The sequence below is a fragment of the Astatotilapia calliptera genome, chromosome 4, assembly GCF_964374335.1.
Source record: "Astatotilapia calliptera chromosome 4, fAstCal68.1, whole genome shotgun sequence".
Lineage (NCBI taxonomy): Eukaryota > Metazoa > Chordata > Actinopteri > Cichliformes > Cichlidae > Astatotilapia > Astatotilapia calliptera.
In genome coordinates this window covers 5068214-5086571 of record NC_137425.1, presented here as the reverse complement: position 1 = coordinate 5086571, position 18358 = coordinate 5068214, and the positions used below count along the sequence as shown (strand labels likewise).

Sequence of the window (18358 nt, the reverse complement as noted above, 5' to 3'; positions counted from 1 at the left end):
ACGCAGATTTTTCTATGCGTTTGCACCTTTCGTCCACACGTAAACGGCGTTTTTGGTCACTGAAAACGAAGATTTTTGAAAACTCAGTTTTTGCATTTACGTGTGGACTAGAAAAACGGAGAAAACGCAGCGTCAAAGGTGTGCGCATTTTTTGACGTCACACTGTGCACCACGTTATTGTTTCGGTGAAATGAATTTCTACAATACTGTTACTGTTAATTCTACTCTCTGCAGTGTTTAAATGCTTACATATACACAGTTACTGTCCCTCCACATATACGACTCGGTTCTGCTTCTATGCCCCAGCTTTGTTTACTTTTTCCCACCGAGGCTTCTAGACTTCTGATTGGCCAACATTTCTGCACGGTTAGGAATCTAGCTCCACCTGCTGCTTTGGCATGTTCATAGCAGCGTTTTCCTTCATTTCTGCCTTTATGTGTGGACGGGATTATTTTTTAAAACGCTTCTCTGACTGGAAGCGCTAATTCGTCATTCGGCTTTTGTCAGACTAAAGTAACTGTTAAAACTGTTTGAAAAGCTCAGCTATACAACAAGGAGAGATTGAGAATTTCCTTTTAGTTCTCAGTTTACTTGATATTGACAAAAGTTAGTCAATTTTGTCTGTTCTTCTGTAAAACAAACTAAGATTTATTTTTAGAATTAATATTTTGTTTCTAAGTGGAATTGACAATTTAGTCTGTTTTGTTTGTTCTATTTTGAAACTTAAACGCTTTAGCGGCTGCCTTTTGTGTAGTTTGCAATATTTGCCTTTATTTATCTGAAAAAGTCTCATGTTCCTTAAGTACATCTACCCTGTTGAACTTATTATGGGAAATAAATATATAAATAAAAACAAGCTGCTGATTATTTCACATTTTACTTGTGAGCAACGGCACATTTAAATCTTACAAATATAGTTATTTGGCTTATATCGTGATAGATATCGTTATCGCCTGAAATGAAAAAAACATATCGTGATATGAAAAAATCTTATATCGCCCAGCTCTACATCTACCCCTTTATTTCAGTTTTTAAAAATCTGTTTAGCATATTCAGTCTTGTAGATGTAAAAAAAAAAACCTGTAAAAAATCTGTGTTAGAAATCTGATTTAAAAGGTAGAATTGTATAGTTTCTGGATCTTTTTTTGTTTAGCATGTGGCTAAAATGCAACTCTAACCCTCCCTTACTTTAGGGGTGGACAATTAATTTGCCCAAGGGGTCACATAAAAACTGGGACTGTTGTGGAAGGCTGCACCAATAAGATAGACTCAGTTCTGGTCAATAATAATTTTATATCTGTAAAAAGTTGTTGGTGTGGACCTCCATAATGGTCACAGTTTCTCATGAGGCTTCTTGCAAAAAATAATTGTCCACCTTTGCCCTACATGGTTCACTGGTGAGCTAGTGGATGTTAAGAGGTTAACACTTTATTTCTATTCCCATATTATGGTTATCCATCTGATGCCTGAGAGAAATAACGTGTTTTGCTCAGTTGTTTTATAGATTGTGGTCACAGTTTTATTCTGTATTGTCTGTCTTTACAAAACGCTTATAATTATATTTATTCACATGTCCCAATTATAATACAGCATACACCTTCACACATATACATATTTAAAAAGAAATTTCCGATATAGTATGCTGGGACCAAAAATGTTCACATGATGCATATAAAGACGTGAACCAGTATCAATTTGTGCATCATGGAAACATGTCTGCTTCAGTTGGAAATATTCCACCTCTATCGCACACAGACCTCATACTCATCCAAACACACCCATCCAATTTGGTGGTCAGTTCATGCTGACAAATTTCCAAACACTCTGTCAGATCTTTCAGTGCCTCCACCAGCTGACTGTTGGACTATAGTGCAAGCAACAAAGAGCAAAACTTCCCTTTGTGTTTGTTTGAACCTAACTTTTAATTGTAAATGACATAGTACCTTTTACTTTTTGAGGATTACTTTTTTTCATTGACTTCAATCCAGGGCACGCAGATGCAATGATTAATGTTTGTTTCAGCAAAATGGCACATTATTGTTTTTTGGATTGAGCTGATGATGGCAGTAACTCATGCATAAATAAAAATACAAAAAACAATATTTATTATAAGTGCCAGTATTCTGTTTATTATATTTGTTAAGAGTGAGCAACGGATACAGTGTTCCAGATGTACTACAACTTTGTTTCTTTTAAAGAAACCAGTTCAACTTTGCTCATGCACATTGTACACTGACCAAAAAAGTATGATGATACACGCACTGAACACGGCATAGTCTGACCCCATCACAGAAATGTCACACACATAAACAGCCACATGGAGCCAGAGTTGACATGCTTTAGTGTGACCTCCTGTAAGAAATTCTACACTGAGCTAAAAAAACGACAAAAAAAGGAAAGCGAGGGCAGCGTGAAACCCAGAAATGCTGAACCAAGTCCTCCTCTCCAAAACAGCTGGGAGCAACTAACGCTCAGCTCAGAAACACTGGGAAAAGGTTTTAGTGTAACCCCCCCCCCCCACCTACCCCTCCAAAGGAAAAAAAAAAGTGCAGTTTGCATTGCTCTGTAAATCGCTGAGAGACATTTTGATTAGCTGCTGGCTTTGGCTTCTCCCCTCAGCGCGCAGGAATTCAGTGTATCAACACACTTAACAACCTTAAATACGGATTAATTGTTCACAAAATCGGCGTCCCGACTAGGCAGCGCCACAGAACGGACAGTAATAAGTGGATTTCATTTGAAGTAGGGAGGTGGCGTAGTGAATGTGACGATGTTAACATTAAAAAGACTTTTATCCCAGCATGTAATGACAAGTGGTATGAAGCCCCCAGTTAGAGATTTGAACATGTGGGGTAGGTAATGTAATGTCTGTTAATGGGAGTGCTTTAGCAGGGTGGTGAACACAGTGACTTTTAATCTGGAGCTCTATGCCCCCTCTGAAGGGGAGGAGGTCCCCGCTCTTGTAGGAGCAATTCTGAATAGATCAGGGCTCCTCTCTGCATTCAGCATCCTAATGAGAGTAACACCGTGTCTTTGGACATTTTGAGTAGGAGGGCGAGGTAGGAGACGGATGTGGTGCAGAGGGGGCTGCAGTATATCCTATTTGACAAGGATGAGTGGTGATTAAAATGTGGAACGCTGAATGCTCCAGTTTAAGAATAACCTAATCAGGCTTTTATGCTCTTTTCTAAAAATAAGCGCTTATTGTAATAATACTCCGATAACCAAACGGAATCATTTATTGCAGCAAACTACACCAAATTGCGAGAGCGTAACATCATCTCAGACTGCATGTCCTGTCATGAGATCACATTAAGGAGTTTATTGAATAGGGAGAAAATGGGTTTGGGGGGGTGGGGGGATTATTATTGTCTAATTAATAGTTTATCACACCACCATAAGCTCTATTGACCTTCTGTAGGTTACGCCAAAGAGCACAAAATTACAGTTTAGCTCAAGTGGAAACAAGACATTATAAGACATAAAAAGTGAATTCACTACCATTGATATTATAAAAATGTCATATTTATTACAACTCCTATTCTGATGCAGTCAGGCTCTGAAAAGCCTCTTCAGTGGCATCATTGTCACATCTTAAAAAAATACAGCCTACTTAGCTTTGAGAGTCTTATTCATTTGTGTGTGTGCGTCTTTAAAATTAGTCCTTAAATGTAACAACAGGCTGCCTGCAAGGCGTTTATCTTAGATATTGCTAAAGACAGTAACAGAGTGACTTGAAGCATGACAACTATAAAATATCACTCTACACACCTAAATTTAGACAATAAAAGGCAATCATATTAATTACAGATATGAGCTCTTTCCCTGCAAAGGTTAGGGGTTGTCGAAGAGCAAAGTAGGACTGTAGCTGTTTTATCTATTAATAAATTAAAGTATTACTTTCCAGAGATATATTTAAAACAGTGTACCCTGTTTTGTGTATTTATTGTAGTTTTTATATTTTGTGTGTTCTGTATTATATGAGAATGAAAACTGTAAGCTAAGGACAAAGGTTAAATAAATGTAACTCAACTGGAACACAAATAACAGGAGTGAAAATGAAAACGGGTCAAAATTAATACTGCCTTGTGTATTTAGTTAAACCAGAAATCAGTTTTATTATTTGACGATGGAAATTGTTAGAGCCAATCCATAGAAGAATATTTTCGGTACTGTTTGGTTTATTGTGTTACATGTTTGATTTGTATAAGATGTTATGGGGAAAATATATACTGTGTGTTTAATTTGTGTTGGGTAAGATGAGCACTGTATGCCGTACGTGTGGTAGTGGAATAGAATGAGCCAGCACAGCATTGGAAATGTGCGCTGTTGCAGCAAACAGTTTTTTGACTATGACATTGTGATATGATAGCTTTGTTTGTATGTATGAGTCAGAAATAAACCTGGACAGCTCACATTAAGAAGGGGAAGAATTATTTTTTCAAAGCTTGGGACAGAAATTCGCCACTACAGAAATATTAATGAGCTTTTAATCTTTTGTAATGTAATCTAATTTAATTTTTTTTTATATCTCAAATGATGTGTGAACAAAGTTTTTAAGTAAATATTGATTCTAGCTGAATAGAAACAGAGGCTTAGGCAGAAACTTGCAGAGAGAGGTAAAGTTTTCTCGACGGATGAATGGGATGTGGGTTTGGCTAAAGGAGTGCAACACCACATCCATCTGGCTGACCATACCTGCTTTTGAGAGCGGTCCCATCGTGTCGCCCCAGCTGATTTAGATGACTTACACAACCACCTTCAAGGACTTCTGGCAGCAGGAATAATAAAAAAAATGAAGGAGTCCCTATGCTTCCCCCATTGTCCTGGCACGAAAGAAAACGGGGCGGTTGCACATGTGTGTGGACTATCGAGCCTTGAATCGCAGAACTATTCCTGTACTATTCAATACACAGTTCCTCGTACTGATGAGGTTTTGGACTGTTTATCTGGAAGCAGGTGGTTCTCAGTCTTGGATTTGCAAAGTGGATAGTACCAAATTTTCATGGCCGAAGAGGACAAGGAGAAAATTGCTTTCAAATGTCTTTGGAATTCTTTCAGTTTGAGAGGATTCCCCAGGGGATAACAGGAGCTCCTGCAACCTTTCAAAGGGTAATGGACAAAGCGGTGGGAGACATGCACATGATTAAGGTAATAGTGTACCTTGAAGATTTGACAGTGTTTGGAAGGACTTTGGAAGAACATGAGCAGAGACTAATCAATGTTCTCGACAGACTTCTGGCATGAATACATTTGGACCAGGGACATGATTTCGAGAGTAAGCTGATTCAAGATCTTCTAAGAGTGTAAGGAATCTGAAATCCCGGACAACCCTTTATCATCCCCAAGGAGATCCACAGCCGGAGAGATTTAACCGGACGTTACTTTCCATTGTGGCAACCTTGGATCCCAAGAAGAAATACATGTGTAATCATTCCATCAGTCATGTAGCACACGTGTACAATTGCACACAGAATGAAGCAACTGGGTACTCACCCTACTTGCGTATGTTTGGTAGAGAGGCCCTGTTGCCCATGGACATCTGTTTCACATTCAAGGATGAGACACAAAGATGCTTGACGGATCACAGATACATAATTAAACTGAATTGCAACAAGCTTACCGCCTAGCAGCACAGACTGCTGAAAAAACTGGAGGTGCTATACGTTGGGCTATGTCCTTTGTGAAAGCAGTCTTGGATTTCACCATGTAGTTTGAGTCATCATTGGAGATCTCCATGATGTGATGCAGATGGCAGAAAGCAGGTAAAACCACAAACCTGTAGTAGACAGTTCAAGAAAGTAATTATTAATCTACACAATAACTCAACCATATAGCTTTTTGAAGAAACAGTAACAATAAGTAAGAAATAGTTTTATTTACCTGCATTGCTCAAGAACAGTTGCCAGCTTTTGGAGTATTACCAGCTCTGATGGAGTTTGTGCTTTTGTTTGTCTAAAGCAGCAAAAACAGCCTCTTGATTCTTTAGTAGACGAGAAACCATATCCAGCGTTGAATTCTACTTTGTGGAAACATCCTGTATGATTGGTTCTTTCTCTTGCCCCAGTCTTGTTTGCTCCTGGTGTAGTTCCTCCATATTAGCAGGGCTGTCTGTAATGCATCTAATTTTGCTTGCTTCTATCTTCTACCACTGATAGTGGTCTACAGTCCAGAGCAATCCATTTTGCGAGAGAATTTGTAAGTTTGTCCAATGTTGACTTACCAATTTTGGTCCTGAAGCCAGTTATTTGGGCTGCCGAACTGGCACTGCTAGCGCTAACAGTTCCCACAGTTTCTGTGCTCGCTGCAACATGTTTTGCATTTAGATGGTGACGTAAGGTTGAAGTGCTTCGATGGTATGCCAACTCCTTTTTTGCACAGTTTGCACAAAATCACACTTTTATCAAGGCTTCTGTTGGGTAGTCTTTTGAAATTAAACTTGCCTCTGATCAGTCCTAGCAATACGCTTTGTTCTGATTCTTTGTAGCTCTGATGGGTGCATCGGTAAAATCGGTATACCAGGAAGTCGTGCATTGACAAAAGTTCCCCTTTGCTTGGAATGCAAAGTGTGATTAAATGTGTTATTTTTTAACGCACTATTTTTAATTGCAATTAACACATAAATTTGAGAGGTGTATTGGATTTGCTTAAATAACTGTGATATCATTTGTGTTAATAAGGGTGTGTTTTGTACATTATTTATCCTGCCCTTAGGTTCACTAAACTAAACTAAACTAAACTTTTTGTGCTAAAGAGTTGTCTAGGGTTGCTTCTTTTTTTTAAATAATAATAATGGATTGCATTTATATAGCGCTTTTCGAGAACCTCAAAGCACTGTACAACTCCACTATTCATTCACTCTCGCATTCACACACTGGTAGAGGCAAGCTACAGTTGTAGCCACAGCTGCCCTGGGGCAGACTGACAGAAGCGAGGCTGCCATATCGCGCCAACGGCCCCTCTGGCCATCACCAGTAGGCGGTAGGTGAAGTGTCTTGCCCAAGGACACAACGACCAAGGCTGTCCAAGCTGGGGCTCGAACCGGCAACCTTCCGATTACAAGACAAACTGCCAACTCGTGAGCCACGATTACTGTCAGTCCAACCTGCAGGCAAGGGATTTACTGTTAGTTTCCCTGATTCCTGTCCATACCAGAACCATTTGTGGTATCTGGGCTGTAACGAACCCCACCTAGGGGATCGAAACTGAGGTAAAGTGGGTTTAGACTCAGTATAATGGGTGGACAACAGTGCTAACCATGGGTGTCTCTGTGAATTCTGTCTGAATTCACAGAGACATTTAAATGCCAAAAATTACTTTTTTCCCTGCACTTTGTTATTTTTACCAACTCATCCAAACCTGAGAAATCAGTGGAACTAAGCAAATTTCAAAAACAGCAAATATACCCCCTCCACACCCTTCAACTACAAATTTCCTAGACCTCTTAGTTTTTTGGGGTTTTTTTATTAATCAAAATCTGACAGTCTAAGTGAAACTAAGCAGAGGACATAGCACATATAGTCAGGTTATATTTTATAGTTTTGGATCTTTCTTTGATTTCTATCTGTTTCTCTTACACAGTTAGCTACCATGATTCTATTTGGTGATAATTAAAACATGAAATCCCAAATAAGATAAGCGACCCCTATATACTGCCCACTCCTCATTAAGGGGTTAATTAAACAGGAGTACATTATGATTAGCTAGCAAGCCGAGAAATGATTTGAATTTGACTGTAAAGCATAAAGAAGTCCTTTGACATTAATTCCGTTTACCTCATAAGGACTGATAAGATTACATATCTCGGGATGACAATGAATGTACTTCCATGTTTGTCTTTGCAGATGCATATCTCAGCTTCAGCGTGCTTTGGGCTTGTTTCATCTGTGATAATAGGAATTTGCTCTCGAAACCAAATTCTCCACCTTCTCTCCCACTCACAGTCTCCCTTCTCTCCTATTACAACATACCAGCCATTTAATGATATCTGCTATCAAACACGTATTGACTCAGTCTAATTCGAATATGTTGCTCCATAAGCCGAAATCATTACATGCAATATCAGGGAGTAAAAACTCAATACAGTATAGAATGGTGGTGTTTTTGCTTGAATGTAGCATAGTGCTGTAATACACCCCTGTCCTTAAGTCCCTGTTGAGGGGATGGGGGATTTATTGACTGGTTTAATTGATTCACCTGTACTAACATCTAACGTCTCTGAATATTTCAATAACCCAGGGGCCTCCTTCCCCTGGGAGCCAGACATGAATCAGGTATAACAGAGACAACACAAAGGGCGTTAGTATGCTATTAGTCACACTCCTTACAGTTTGTGTGTGTGTGTGTGTGTGGGCAAGTGACGTCAGGGCTTCATTCACCAGCAAGGCCAGTGCTCGTCCGGCTTTCTTTCATTGCCAGAGGGTGGGAGGGTAAACACAGTGGATGAGGCCGACAGAAGGAAGGAAGTGGGAGAGCATGGGGCTTCCTCTCTCCCATCCAGCACAATGTAACACAGCAGCATCACCCCCTCAGCGCCCCCACCATTTAAAAACTATTCACAAGTACCTTCTGTCATAGCCCCATATTCCCATACCCAACCCCCCTGCTCCATCATTAAAAAGAGAAAGCCCTGTGCGTGACTCGGCTACTTCTGCGGAATAAAACTCTCTCTCTCAGTCCCGCTCCCCCTTCTTTTTTTTGTTTTCCATTAAATCAGTGCTCCTGTGTCCTGATGCAGAATTCCCCCTTTCATTTTTTTAAAAGCCCCCTGGTCTTTCATCCCAAAGTCAATTTTGCCTGGCAGTTAGTCAAATGCTTTAAATGTGTATAAGTGCCTGTGAAGAGGGTAAGCTTTAAGTGTGATAGACTACCCTGGGACCAAAGCGGGGCTGGGAGTGAAGGAAAAATGAGGCTAGATGAACATGAACAGACTGGGCTAAAAATTAATGCTGGTTGGTAGCAGACTGTGGAAGGTCTGGATGGGATTATAATGGGCTGATTATGGTGAAACTGTCTCTGTGGCGGGATTACCATTTGACATTATGGCTGGCTGCTGAAACAAGTGAAATGTGTTTCCCCGCATTCAGATTTTTAATATTGTAACTCTTTTTTTGTTGTCGTTTTACTTTGGCGGTACGGTTTATATTTAGATTGACCTCTGTATACTCGGATGCTTTTCTGCACGAATTGCTTTCCTTGGTCGGGATAAACAAGACAATGCAGGCTGAGTGAGAAGTGCCTGCTAAGTGAAAATTTAGTGGTTGTTTTATGTTAACCAGCAGACACTGGGGGTAATCATATTAGCGCTGATTTATCACATCCTAAATTTGTCTGCTTCTTATGAGCTGTGCAGCACAGAGATCACACTTGCGATAGACCAGCATGGCCTCGACCCGCCTAGGCCTGAAGAAACGATCGTCTAGGAAAGTGAAGACCTCGCTCCAGCCTCCTACTTGATTGTATTGCAATCTGTCATATTCCCTTCTAATAAGACGCAGTGAGATGAGACTGATTTGGTTTGGCGCTGTGTGTTGCAGTTCACTGGAGGGGCCGGCCTCTTTTGGATATCTGAGTCACTTTAAGAAATTATGATTGAGCTGATCTGGTATTTAGACATTTGTCTCCTGGTCAAATCACATCTATATGATGAGAAAACTGCCACGTCTCTCTGGTAGACAGCTGGATGCTGCATGCACTCACTTGTGAAAGACTGGATTTTGACTACTTTACACGCTAATTCACACATTTTTAAATTCAAACAGCTTCAATAAGTGACTTTATATTAATTACAGACAGTAATTTGAAAGCAGTAACTGATTAATCTGCACAGTATGTATTATTTATTGAAAGACAGTTTCATTTAGCTGCTTTTGTTAGTCAGCAGAACCTGGCAGTTGCATTTTAAGACCTCCGAACCTTCCAAATAGTCATAGGCAGCTTGTATTAAATGTTTAGAAATAACAAGAAAGACACTGTGGCATAAGAAGCAGACAGCCCCACAGACTGGAAGGATTTACTGACTCTGCAGCAACAGCTATCTAAACTTTGATGACTACAGTATTGCAGTTTTCCAACATCAGAGTCGCCAACTCTGAACCAATCTGTCAAAAAAAAGAAAGCCAAGCTAATATCAACCCTCCATATAATACTAGTTGGTGAGGCAATTCATTTTAATTCAGTGCAATTGTATTTATGTAGCATCTCCAATAAGGAGTGAGAAAACACCTTCACACACGCCCCTTCTGGTTCTCTACGTATATATGACCCCGACCGGTTCTACTAGCTGTTCGTTCTCATTTTCGTGGCCTATCCGCCCTCCCCTTTTTCTATTCATTCACTTCTCTTTAGCAAATGGGGGCCTGCCTGGCCCGTGAGCCGCTGCTAGTCCCCTCTGAGGCCTTCCCCAAACCGCAGCCTCAATTCACATTCAAGCCATGCCATTATCTACTAGAAATGCTTTCAAACCTAAAACGAGGATGCAGTCCCAGCTAGTGAAATGTCAGTTTTATCCCTAAACAATATTAAACAAACACGAAAAGCAAACAAGATAAAAAAAACAACAACCATCAAACATCCCCGTATGAGGAAGCACTTGGGGACAGTGGGAAGAAAAACCTCCTTTTCAACAGGAAAAAACCTCCATTAAGTTTATAGTATAAGATGGTGCCTTCATTGTGAAGCCTGGCGTGTGGCATTTTGGGCGGTGCCAAGCTAGCGGCTAACCCTAATTAGCATATGTAGCTTGAAAGGTACCTCAGAAAGACACAGAAACCTTCTAATTAATGCAAATATGATATGATAGTATGGTTAGCACTGTTGCCTCACAGCATGAATGGCCTGAGACTTCACCATATGGCTGGGTCCTTTCTGTGAGGCGTTTGCATGTTCTCCCCGTGTTTGTGTGAGTTCTCTCCGGGTGCTCTGGCTTCCTCAGTCCAAAGACATGCAGTTAGTGGGATTAGGTTAATTTATGGTTCAAAATTGCGCCTAAATGTGAATGGAAGTGTGAACGGTTGTCTGTCTGTCTGTGTAGCCCTGTGATAGACTGGCGATCCATCCAGGGTGTACCCCGCCTCTCAGATAAGTGGAAGAGAATGGTTGAAAAAAATAAGACTTGAAAACATTCACACATTTTGGATAGACTGTTGCACAGCAAGCTGGATAATTTGTCAAATAGCAAAACAGCACTGACACCACGAATGCAGTGAGATAGTCGAGATTAGTGACAGAAATTAGCTAAGTTCAAGCCTAGCAGACAGATAGTAGCTGAAGCCCTTAATTAAACATACCTTAAAGCCTTAATACATTGAAAATTGATAATCCTACAGATAACAAGACATGGGAAATTGGAAATAGTGAACACAAATATTTTTTCATACTACGCTCGCAACATGTTTGTTTCTGCTGTAAACAAACATGCTGAGAACATTTTAACATGAGAGTCTGTGAGGACTGAGTCGCTTTTGGAGCCATTGTCAGCTTCTGCTTTGTCTTCATTTTTTAATCTCAAAGGTTGCAGCTTTGGAAACCTAGGAAACAAGCTGAAAAAATGCAATGTGTCGGAGTGCTATTTTGGAATAATAACTTCCACAACTTATTACACTTTAAAGAAAGGATGCGTGAGTTTAAAGAATATTTTAAACCAGATCTTAAGAACATCAAGTTCCAAGAAATATCTTAGTGATTCCCAAACTGTAATCCAGGCCACTGTACTGTTTAAGGTGTCAGCAGTGATGGCCTGCTTTATGATAAACCAATTTAATTATATTTGTTCCTAAATCTTAGCTCATTGTAATTTAAATATGTATTTATTACATTGCAAAAGTATTTAGTCTTGGGTGTTAAACAAAACACTGTTATCAGTCACATTCTCTTTGAAGCTGTATTGTCATGGGAGAAAAGAAGAAACCCAGTGAGTTGACCAGCATGTCTTAAAAACGGAGCTCAAAAGACTCTTCGAAAAGATGAGGGCGAGAGGGGATGATCCTCTGTTGCACAAAGACTTTGCTTTCCCCCCCAGAGACTTCGCCCCCTAGCGATGCCTCGGGGTGCCAAGACTTGTGTCCTTTTGTGAGGGGACCTCCACTCTGCCCTGTTGGCAGAAACTAAAAGTTAGAGGAGAAAGAAGGAGTAAATGAGACAAGAGGTGCATTTGGATGTCTACTCTTGCCCTCATCACCCCAGATCACTAACTCAGAGCCAGTTGTTAGCAATTAGACTACAAGCATTTTTCCTGTTTGCAGACAGTCTTGTGTGCTGCAAAATCTACAAATTTTTACTGAAATCATTGTGTTCTGTTGTAGGTTACGAGGGTGATATTGATGTAATTCAGATAGAAGAAGCCAATTTTTCTTACAGTTGTGTTTTTCTCAGGGTGATAAAGCCTATGAACTGAGTTACAGGAGAGCCCTGGACACAAAATAACGACAAAAACGAAACTGCTTTCTGGGGAATCCGGTCAATGAATTCAGTTCAGATTAAAAGATTCAGGCAGTGTAGCTGATCAATATGTGCATTGATTAGAAAAGCTTTGTCATATTCATCATCTCAGACATCTTAGACGGCTAACTGAATTTTAATAAAAGGTAAATTGATTAGATTGATTCATTAAATTGACTGAATCGGCGGCAGCCATGAAGCATACCGTCCCTGAAATGATAACAGCATTGCAGGTTTAAGGTAAATAAATTTGCTCTCTGCAGCTTGGAATAAAATCAGATTCAGGTTATTATTTAAAATTACTTCCTTGCCTCAGAAATTGGGGTGTGTGAGAGCAGATTTTCCACTGTCTTAAAGCCTCACAGGCACAACCCCGTTTGGCAAGATGTCACAGCGATCAGGAAAGGTCATAGCTCTATTCCCACAGCACACAACCAACATGATGAGCTTTCCTCTTTTCTTTTTTTTTTCCTCGTGGCTGCATGAGCTGCCATCTTGGTGTGTGCCGAGTCATTATTGATGGGCCTCCATGCTGATGTGCAGACAGGGTTCTGCAGAGAAGGAGTGTGCTCCTGTCTGTCCGACTTGCTGCTTGTTCGACTGTCAGCGCATCTTTCTGGTTGTCTTTCATCCTGTCTCTTTCTTCTTATATCACTTAGAGCAACAGTCCATTATTGGTCAGTATACACTACTAAAGATCACACGTTTCTCGTGGTGAAAAAAGGGGAACGCTTCACTCCCTTTTCTGCTTCTTTCCTCGAGGATTCGATCTGATGGGGGAAAGAACCAGACGGAGATGAAGTGGAGAGTAAAATTATTCAAACTCAATTACCCAAAATTTAGAAGCTGTCACAAGTCTTTATGAAATAAGGTTCACAGGATACATGATTGCAGCGAGGATCAAAAGCATCAAGATGGGGGTCTTTTGACCTTTTCAACTCTACAGAGCCTCTAGCAAGTCGGGCATTAAAAATTCATAGTGGGCAAGCATAGAGTGTGCAGATGCACACAACTTTACTTTAAATTACTGAGAAATGAAATGTGGGAAATCCTTTAAGTGTAGAATGGTGTCAGGGTTTATTTGATAAAATCAAAGTTTTGTGCGAACAGAATATACCAATAAAATCAAATATATCAGCTCTTTGTAGCTCGGGGGGAATTTAAAGAGAATACTGAAGGAATACCTGTGATGTATTATGACCCAAAAAAGTGAAATTATTTTACCTGACGTTCCAGTGATCCACTTCCATCCATTTCAATATTATGTGAAAATTGAAAATTAAACTGTTAGCTTCTGTCAAATACTCCCTTCATAATAACTGAAAAGATAAAAAACTGAAACAGAAACTAAAACTTGGCATTTTTTAAATAATAAAAACTAGACTGAAATGAGCAAAACCATTCTGGAAGCTGAACTGGAATTTAAAGGAGTGAAAAACTAAATAAAAATAAAAAACATACTGAAAACACAGAGCTATAACTTATGATCATTTTTTTAAACGTCCACCAGAATTATTTGGCAGTTTTGCTAGATTTCTTTCTCCCTTTGCCCGCGTGGGTTTCCTCTGGATTCTCCAGCTTCCTCCCACAGTCCAAAGACATGCATGTTAGATTAATTGGTGATTCAGACTTGGTCCGAAGATATAAATGTGAGCGTGAATGATCGTCTGTCTGTCTGCGTTAGCCCTGTGATGGACACGCATAATGTCCAGGGTGTGCCCGATGTCAGTTAGGATAGGCTCCAGCTGACTGTGACCTCAGCTGGATAAGCAGTTAAGGAAATGGATGGATGGTTAAAGTCCCTAAAACTAGGGTTCAAATCTTAAAACTGCATTAACTGACTGTGCTGAGCAGATGATTTACAGTGGGCATGTTAAAGTATTTTTTAATGTAAGCTGCCCTTTGTGGACAAATAACAAGCTATCAGAGGAGTGACAGCAAACCTAAATAAAGTAAATCTAAAATGTCTCTGAGCTCAGGGGGAGTGGGGAGCTGCATGATAGATTTCTGCAGGTTCTTCATTATGAACAAATAGATTCAAGTTGTCATGTGATCAGCAATGATTTAAAACATGTTAATTGTAGTAGCTTTATTTAGTATTATTCTAAGAACATTTAAAAAATCTTATAAGAAGAAAAAAAAAGATCTGTGTAACTACAGTAATGTGTGCATGTGAGAAGCTGCTTGGGAAAACAGGCTGTATGTGCCTTAAAAATTCCAAAAAGTTGTTTTCTTTGCGTATGAATGCGATTTATGCACCTGTTAATGTGCCACTACGTCATCGCTCTCAGGGAAAAACGGCCCTGACCTTTGTTCTTGTGATTTGTGGTTGCTTGACATTTGTGGCGACTCGCTGGACGAAGGAAACTGTATCGACATCGCTGCTACAAACGGTAACCGCGGCCTGCCGTTACCCTACCTCGTGGTTTGTGCAGCGTTGATGTCATTTGCGCTCACGCTTGGTCCATGCCATTTGTATACGTGTGTATAGGGTGCTAATGAGGGAGGACGGGGAGGTGGAGCGGGGTGGATGTGGAATCGGTGGGATACAGCTGGACGGAGTGGGAGACTGTGGTGAATAGGTAACCATGGTAACTCTGTTGGCTAAGATTTGAATGCAGCGAGAGGAATGAGAGAGCAAAAGGAGTGGGGGAGTGGGGGGAGGAAGCTGCAGTGTGTTTGTGTTTGGAAAGAGAAAGAGTGGGGGTTAAGGGTTAATATGCATCATTGTAGCAGGTTAATCTTTCATCAAACTGTGGGGTCAGTGCAGCGTTTACCCCCGCCACTGGACACTACAGTGTGCCACACGGGGGGGGGAAGAGGGGGGAGAGGGGTGGAGGTCCAGGAAATATGTAGTAGTAGGGTAGAGGAGGAGAAGGAGAGGGTGGAGGGGAGGTGTGAGGCAGCTGGGAAGGGAGGGGGGATGAATGTGAAAGAGTTTGCAAAGAGGAAGAGAGTGTTCCCACTTTTAGAGAATGAGATGGGAGATAGGAGGAAGAAGATATCAGGGGAGATAGAGAGAGGAAGAGGAGAGTGAAGATAAGGAGGGAGGGTTACAGTTAGAGACTATTGTAACATGTGGAAAGTGACAGCGGTGAGGCAGAATACAATCAACCAGCCTCTAACCAGCTGTCAGCTTCAAGCAGCCTCATTCTCCTCGATGGACCCAACATCTGAGCTAGCATCTTAACCTCAGCCCCAGTCACCCCCGGCTCTCCCCCTTGCGCTCTTTCTTTCTCCCCCCCCTTTTGCACCTTTCCACCCTGCTCTGATGCCGTCTACCTGAAATAGCTCTGGCACTTAAATCTCGCCAAAAGGAGAGGGGAAAAAAAGGTAGCTGGAAATTAAAATACGTAGAAAGGTGAGAGCTGGTCCAGAAATAGCACTGCGAGTTCCTCTTCATCCATCGGCTGATGACGAGCAGCTGCAGACGAGTGGGACTGTTGCTTTCGCTGCCACCGCTGGTGCCCTGTTCTTTCTGACCAGAGACACCGCCGCCACTGCTGCTGATATGATTTGTCATCGTGTCCTTGTGTGTGTTTTAATGTCATTGAACTTGAGCACACGCATTATTGATCAATCTTGGCCCAGCCAGTCCAAGCCTGCCTCTCCTCCCACTCCCCTGGCACTCAGGAGAAACCTCCCGCTCTGTCCCTCCATCTCTTCCTCTACATCTCCACCTGTTTCAAATTCATCCCTCTGTATTGTCTTTTGCCTCCATCTCTCCTTCACTCTGTTTTATATGCGTCTCTGTGTTGTCATTCCCCTCCCTCCATCTCTGTCTGCTTTATATTCATCTCTCTATTGAGCCTTCCTCCCTTCTCTCCTCTCTCTCTCTCTCTTTCTCCCTCTCTTGGTGAGTGAGAGATGATTAATATTAATGTCTCTTCTTTTCTTCCTCCCTATTTTCCCTCTTCCACTTTTTTATCTTCTCTTTTTTTTAACAACTCATCTCTTTTCTGCTCTTCCCACTATTTATACCTCTCTCTGGGTCTTTATCCCTCATCATCCCTTTCACTCACCCTTCCCTCCATCTGTCTCCGTCTCGATCTCTTTCTTCCTTTCTGTCTCTCTTTCTCCGGCCCTCTCTCTGCAGCTGTTCAGTATTCATCTATTACTGTAGTGTTGATAATTCCCTTCTCTGCCTGCAGCCATACAGTCATCTATCAGATTAATAATCCTCCTCTCCTTCTCATTCTCTGCTCCCCCCAACATCTCCTTTCTTACTGTGCCAAGTGAGGATGCTCAGCGTGTCAAATGAGTTTGCGTGTCAAAGTCCCATCATTACAACTATCATCATTAATATCTAAGATTGCTGGATGCCCTTATTTAAGGTTATTCAGGTTCTAAACAGCTTGCAGGGAGGGATACAGAGGCGCTCTGCATCTCGGACTTGAACGGCCGCATTTTAGTCCCACCTCTGTGTCTGTGCTACTGCAACAAAACAAAAAAAAGCGCTTACTGATTTCAGTTTGTTTTCAAGGTCTGGATAACTTTAATTAAAGGTGGTAAGTGTTCATGTTCAAACATCAATATATCATTGTCGTATTATTTGTTATACCTTGGAATAATTAGTGCTAACAAATGAGACCACAGCAGAGATGACTGGAAGGCTCTATCTCACACTAGTGGTGTTATTAATGCTTCTCAGAATTAAGACCAAATGTCCCAGAAACCCCACCGCTCCCTAGATCTTGTTTTTCATTCTTTCTGACATCTACCTTTGCAAAATGTTGTGCTTTTTGTCTCTTTTGCTCCTACAAATCACACATTTCCTGTAAAACCCAACATTGTTATTCACTCTGTAGACAGCAGAAATATTGCAGTTGATGCAGAGAATGGTGTATTGTGTATGTTCCACAGCGTTTTAATAATTAGATTATTGTAGTTAATATCACAGCTTTGAGATTTTAAGTGGAAATTCTTCAATCTGACTAACCATGCATACATTCTTGCATATGTAATTCCTTTCTGATATGGAAACTATTTTGTTTACTAATTTGTTCCTTATGTTGGAAGTATTGATATAACTGCAGGTTTAATTGGGTTTAATTTAGATGGATTTTAAATAACTTACTTTTAATAATTCAGGTAATCCCCTGAACAGTCAAAAAAGTCTACAAACCAAAGACTGTATATAAAAGATGGATGGAGATGACCATTTTAGAAAACATGCACCTGTTTTAACTAAAAAAAGAAAGAAATTGAGGCGTCTGAACGTGACTTTACAAACCATTTGTTAATGCCGCTGTGTTTATCTTCGACCTACCAAACTGACAATTTTCCTACCCACTGAAACTACCATTTCTGAAGCAATGTAAAAGCCATAATATACTTCTAAATATACTATCATGTAGTTTATGTTTTGTCCTGTAAATTGTTTGAGGGTCTTTTTCCACTCAACCCAAACTAGTCAGTACATATGGGTGTCCTTCTCTGACCCACATACTGCTAGAGATTTCATCCTGTTAAAAGGGAGTTCTTCTTCACCACCATTGCCACGTCTTTGAGGTTTTCTTTCTTTTTCCTTAAATAAAAATGATTTTGGTTCAACTACTCCTTTTCAGATGTGTAAATACAGGTGAGCTTAGTTTTACACAGTGAAGAGTTCTGACCCATGTCGAGCTGACAACACGTGTGCAGAATTCATATGCATTTCTTCACAAGTGTAACTTTAAGTTGCACAAAATGATCCATGTCATTGTCTTTCAAGGCTTTAATATTTTCAGCGCTGTATTGCATCAAATCAACAAAACTCATTTTCCTGAATTACATTTCAGGCAAGTGACATTTGTCACCCAAACACAGCATTCAACAGTTGTCGTGTTTATTTGGCGACAGATCTTATTCTTTTAAACATGAAACAAGTGTACAAAGATCACTTCTTCTCTGAGTGTTCTTCTAACTAAACTTTTGAGCA

The 18358-nt window shown here is 40.5% G+C and overlaps 1 protein-coding gene across 3 annotated transcripts in view; it reads left to right on the top strand.

The window, feature by feature from the left end:
* lrrc4ba (leucine rich repeat containing 4Ba) overlaps positions 1-18358 on the top strand; it is a 57876-nt gene that overhangs the window by 13772 nt on the left and 25746 nt on the right. The window lies entirely within an intron of this gene.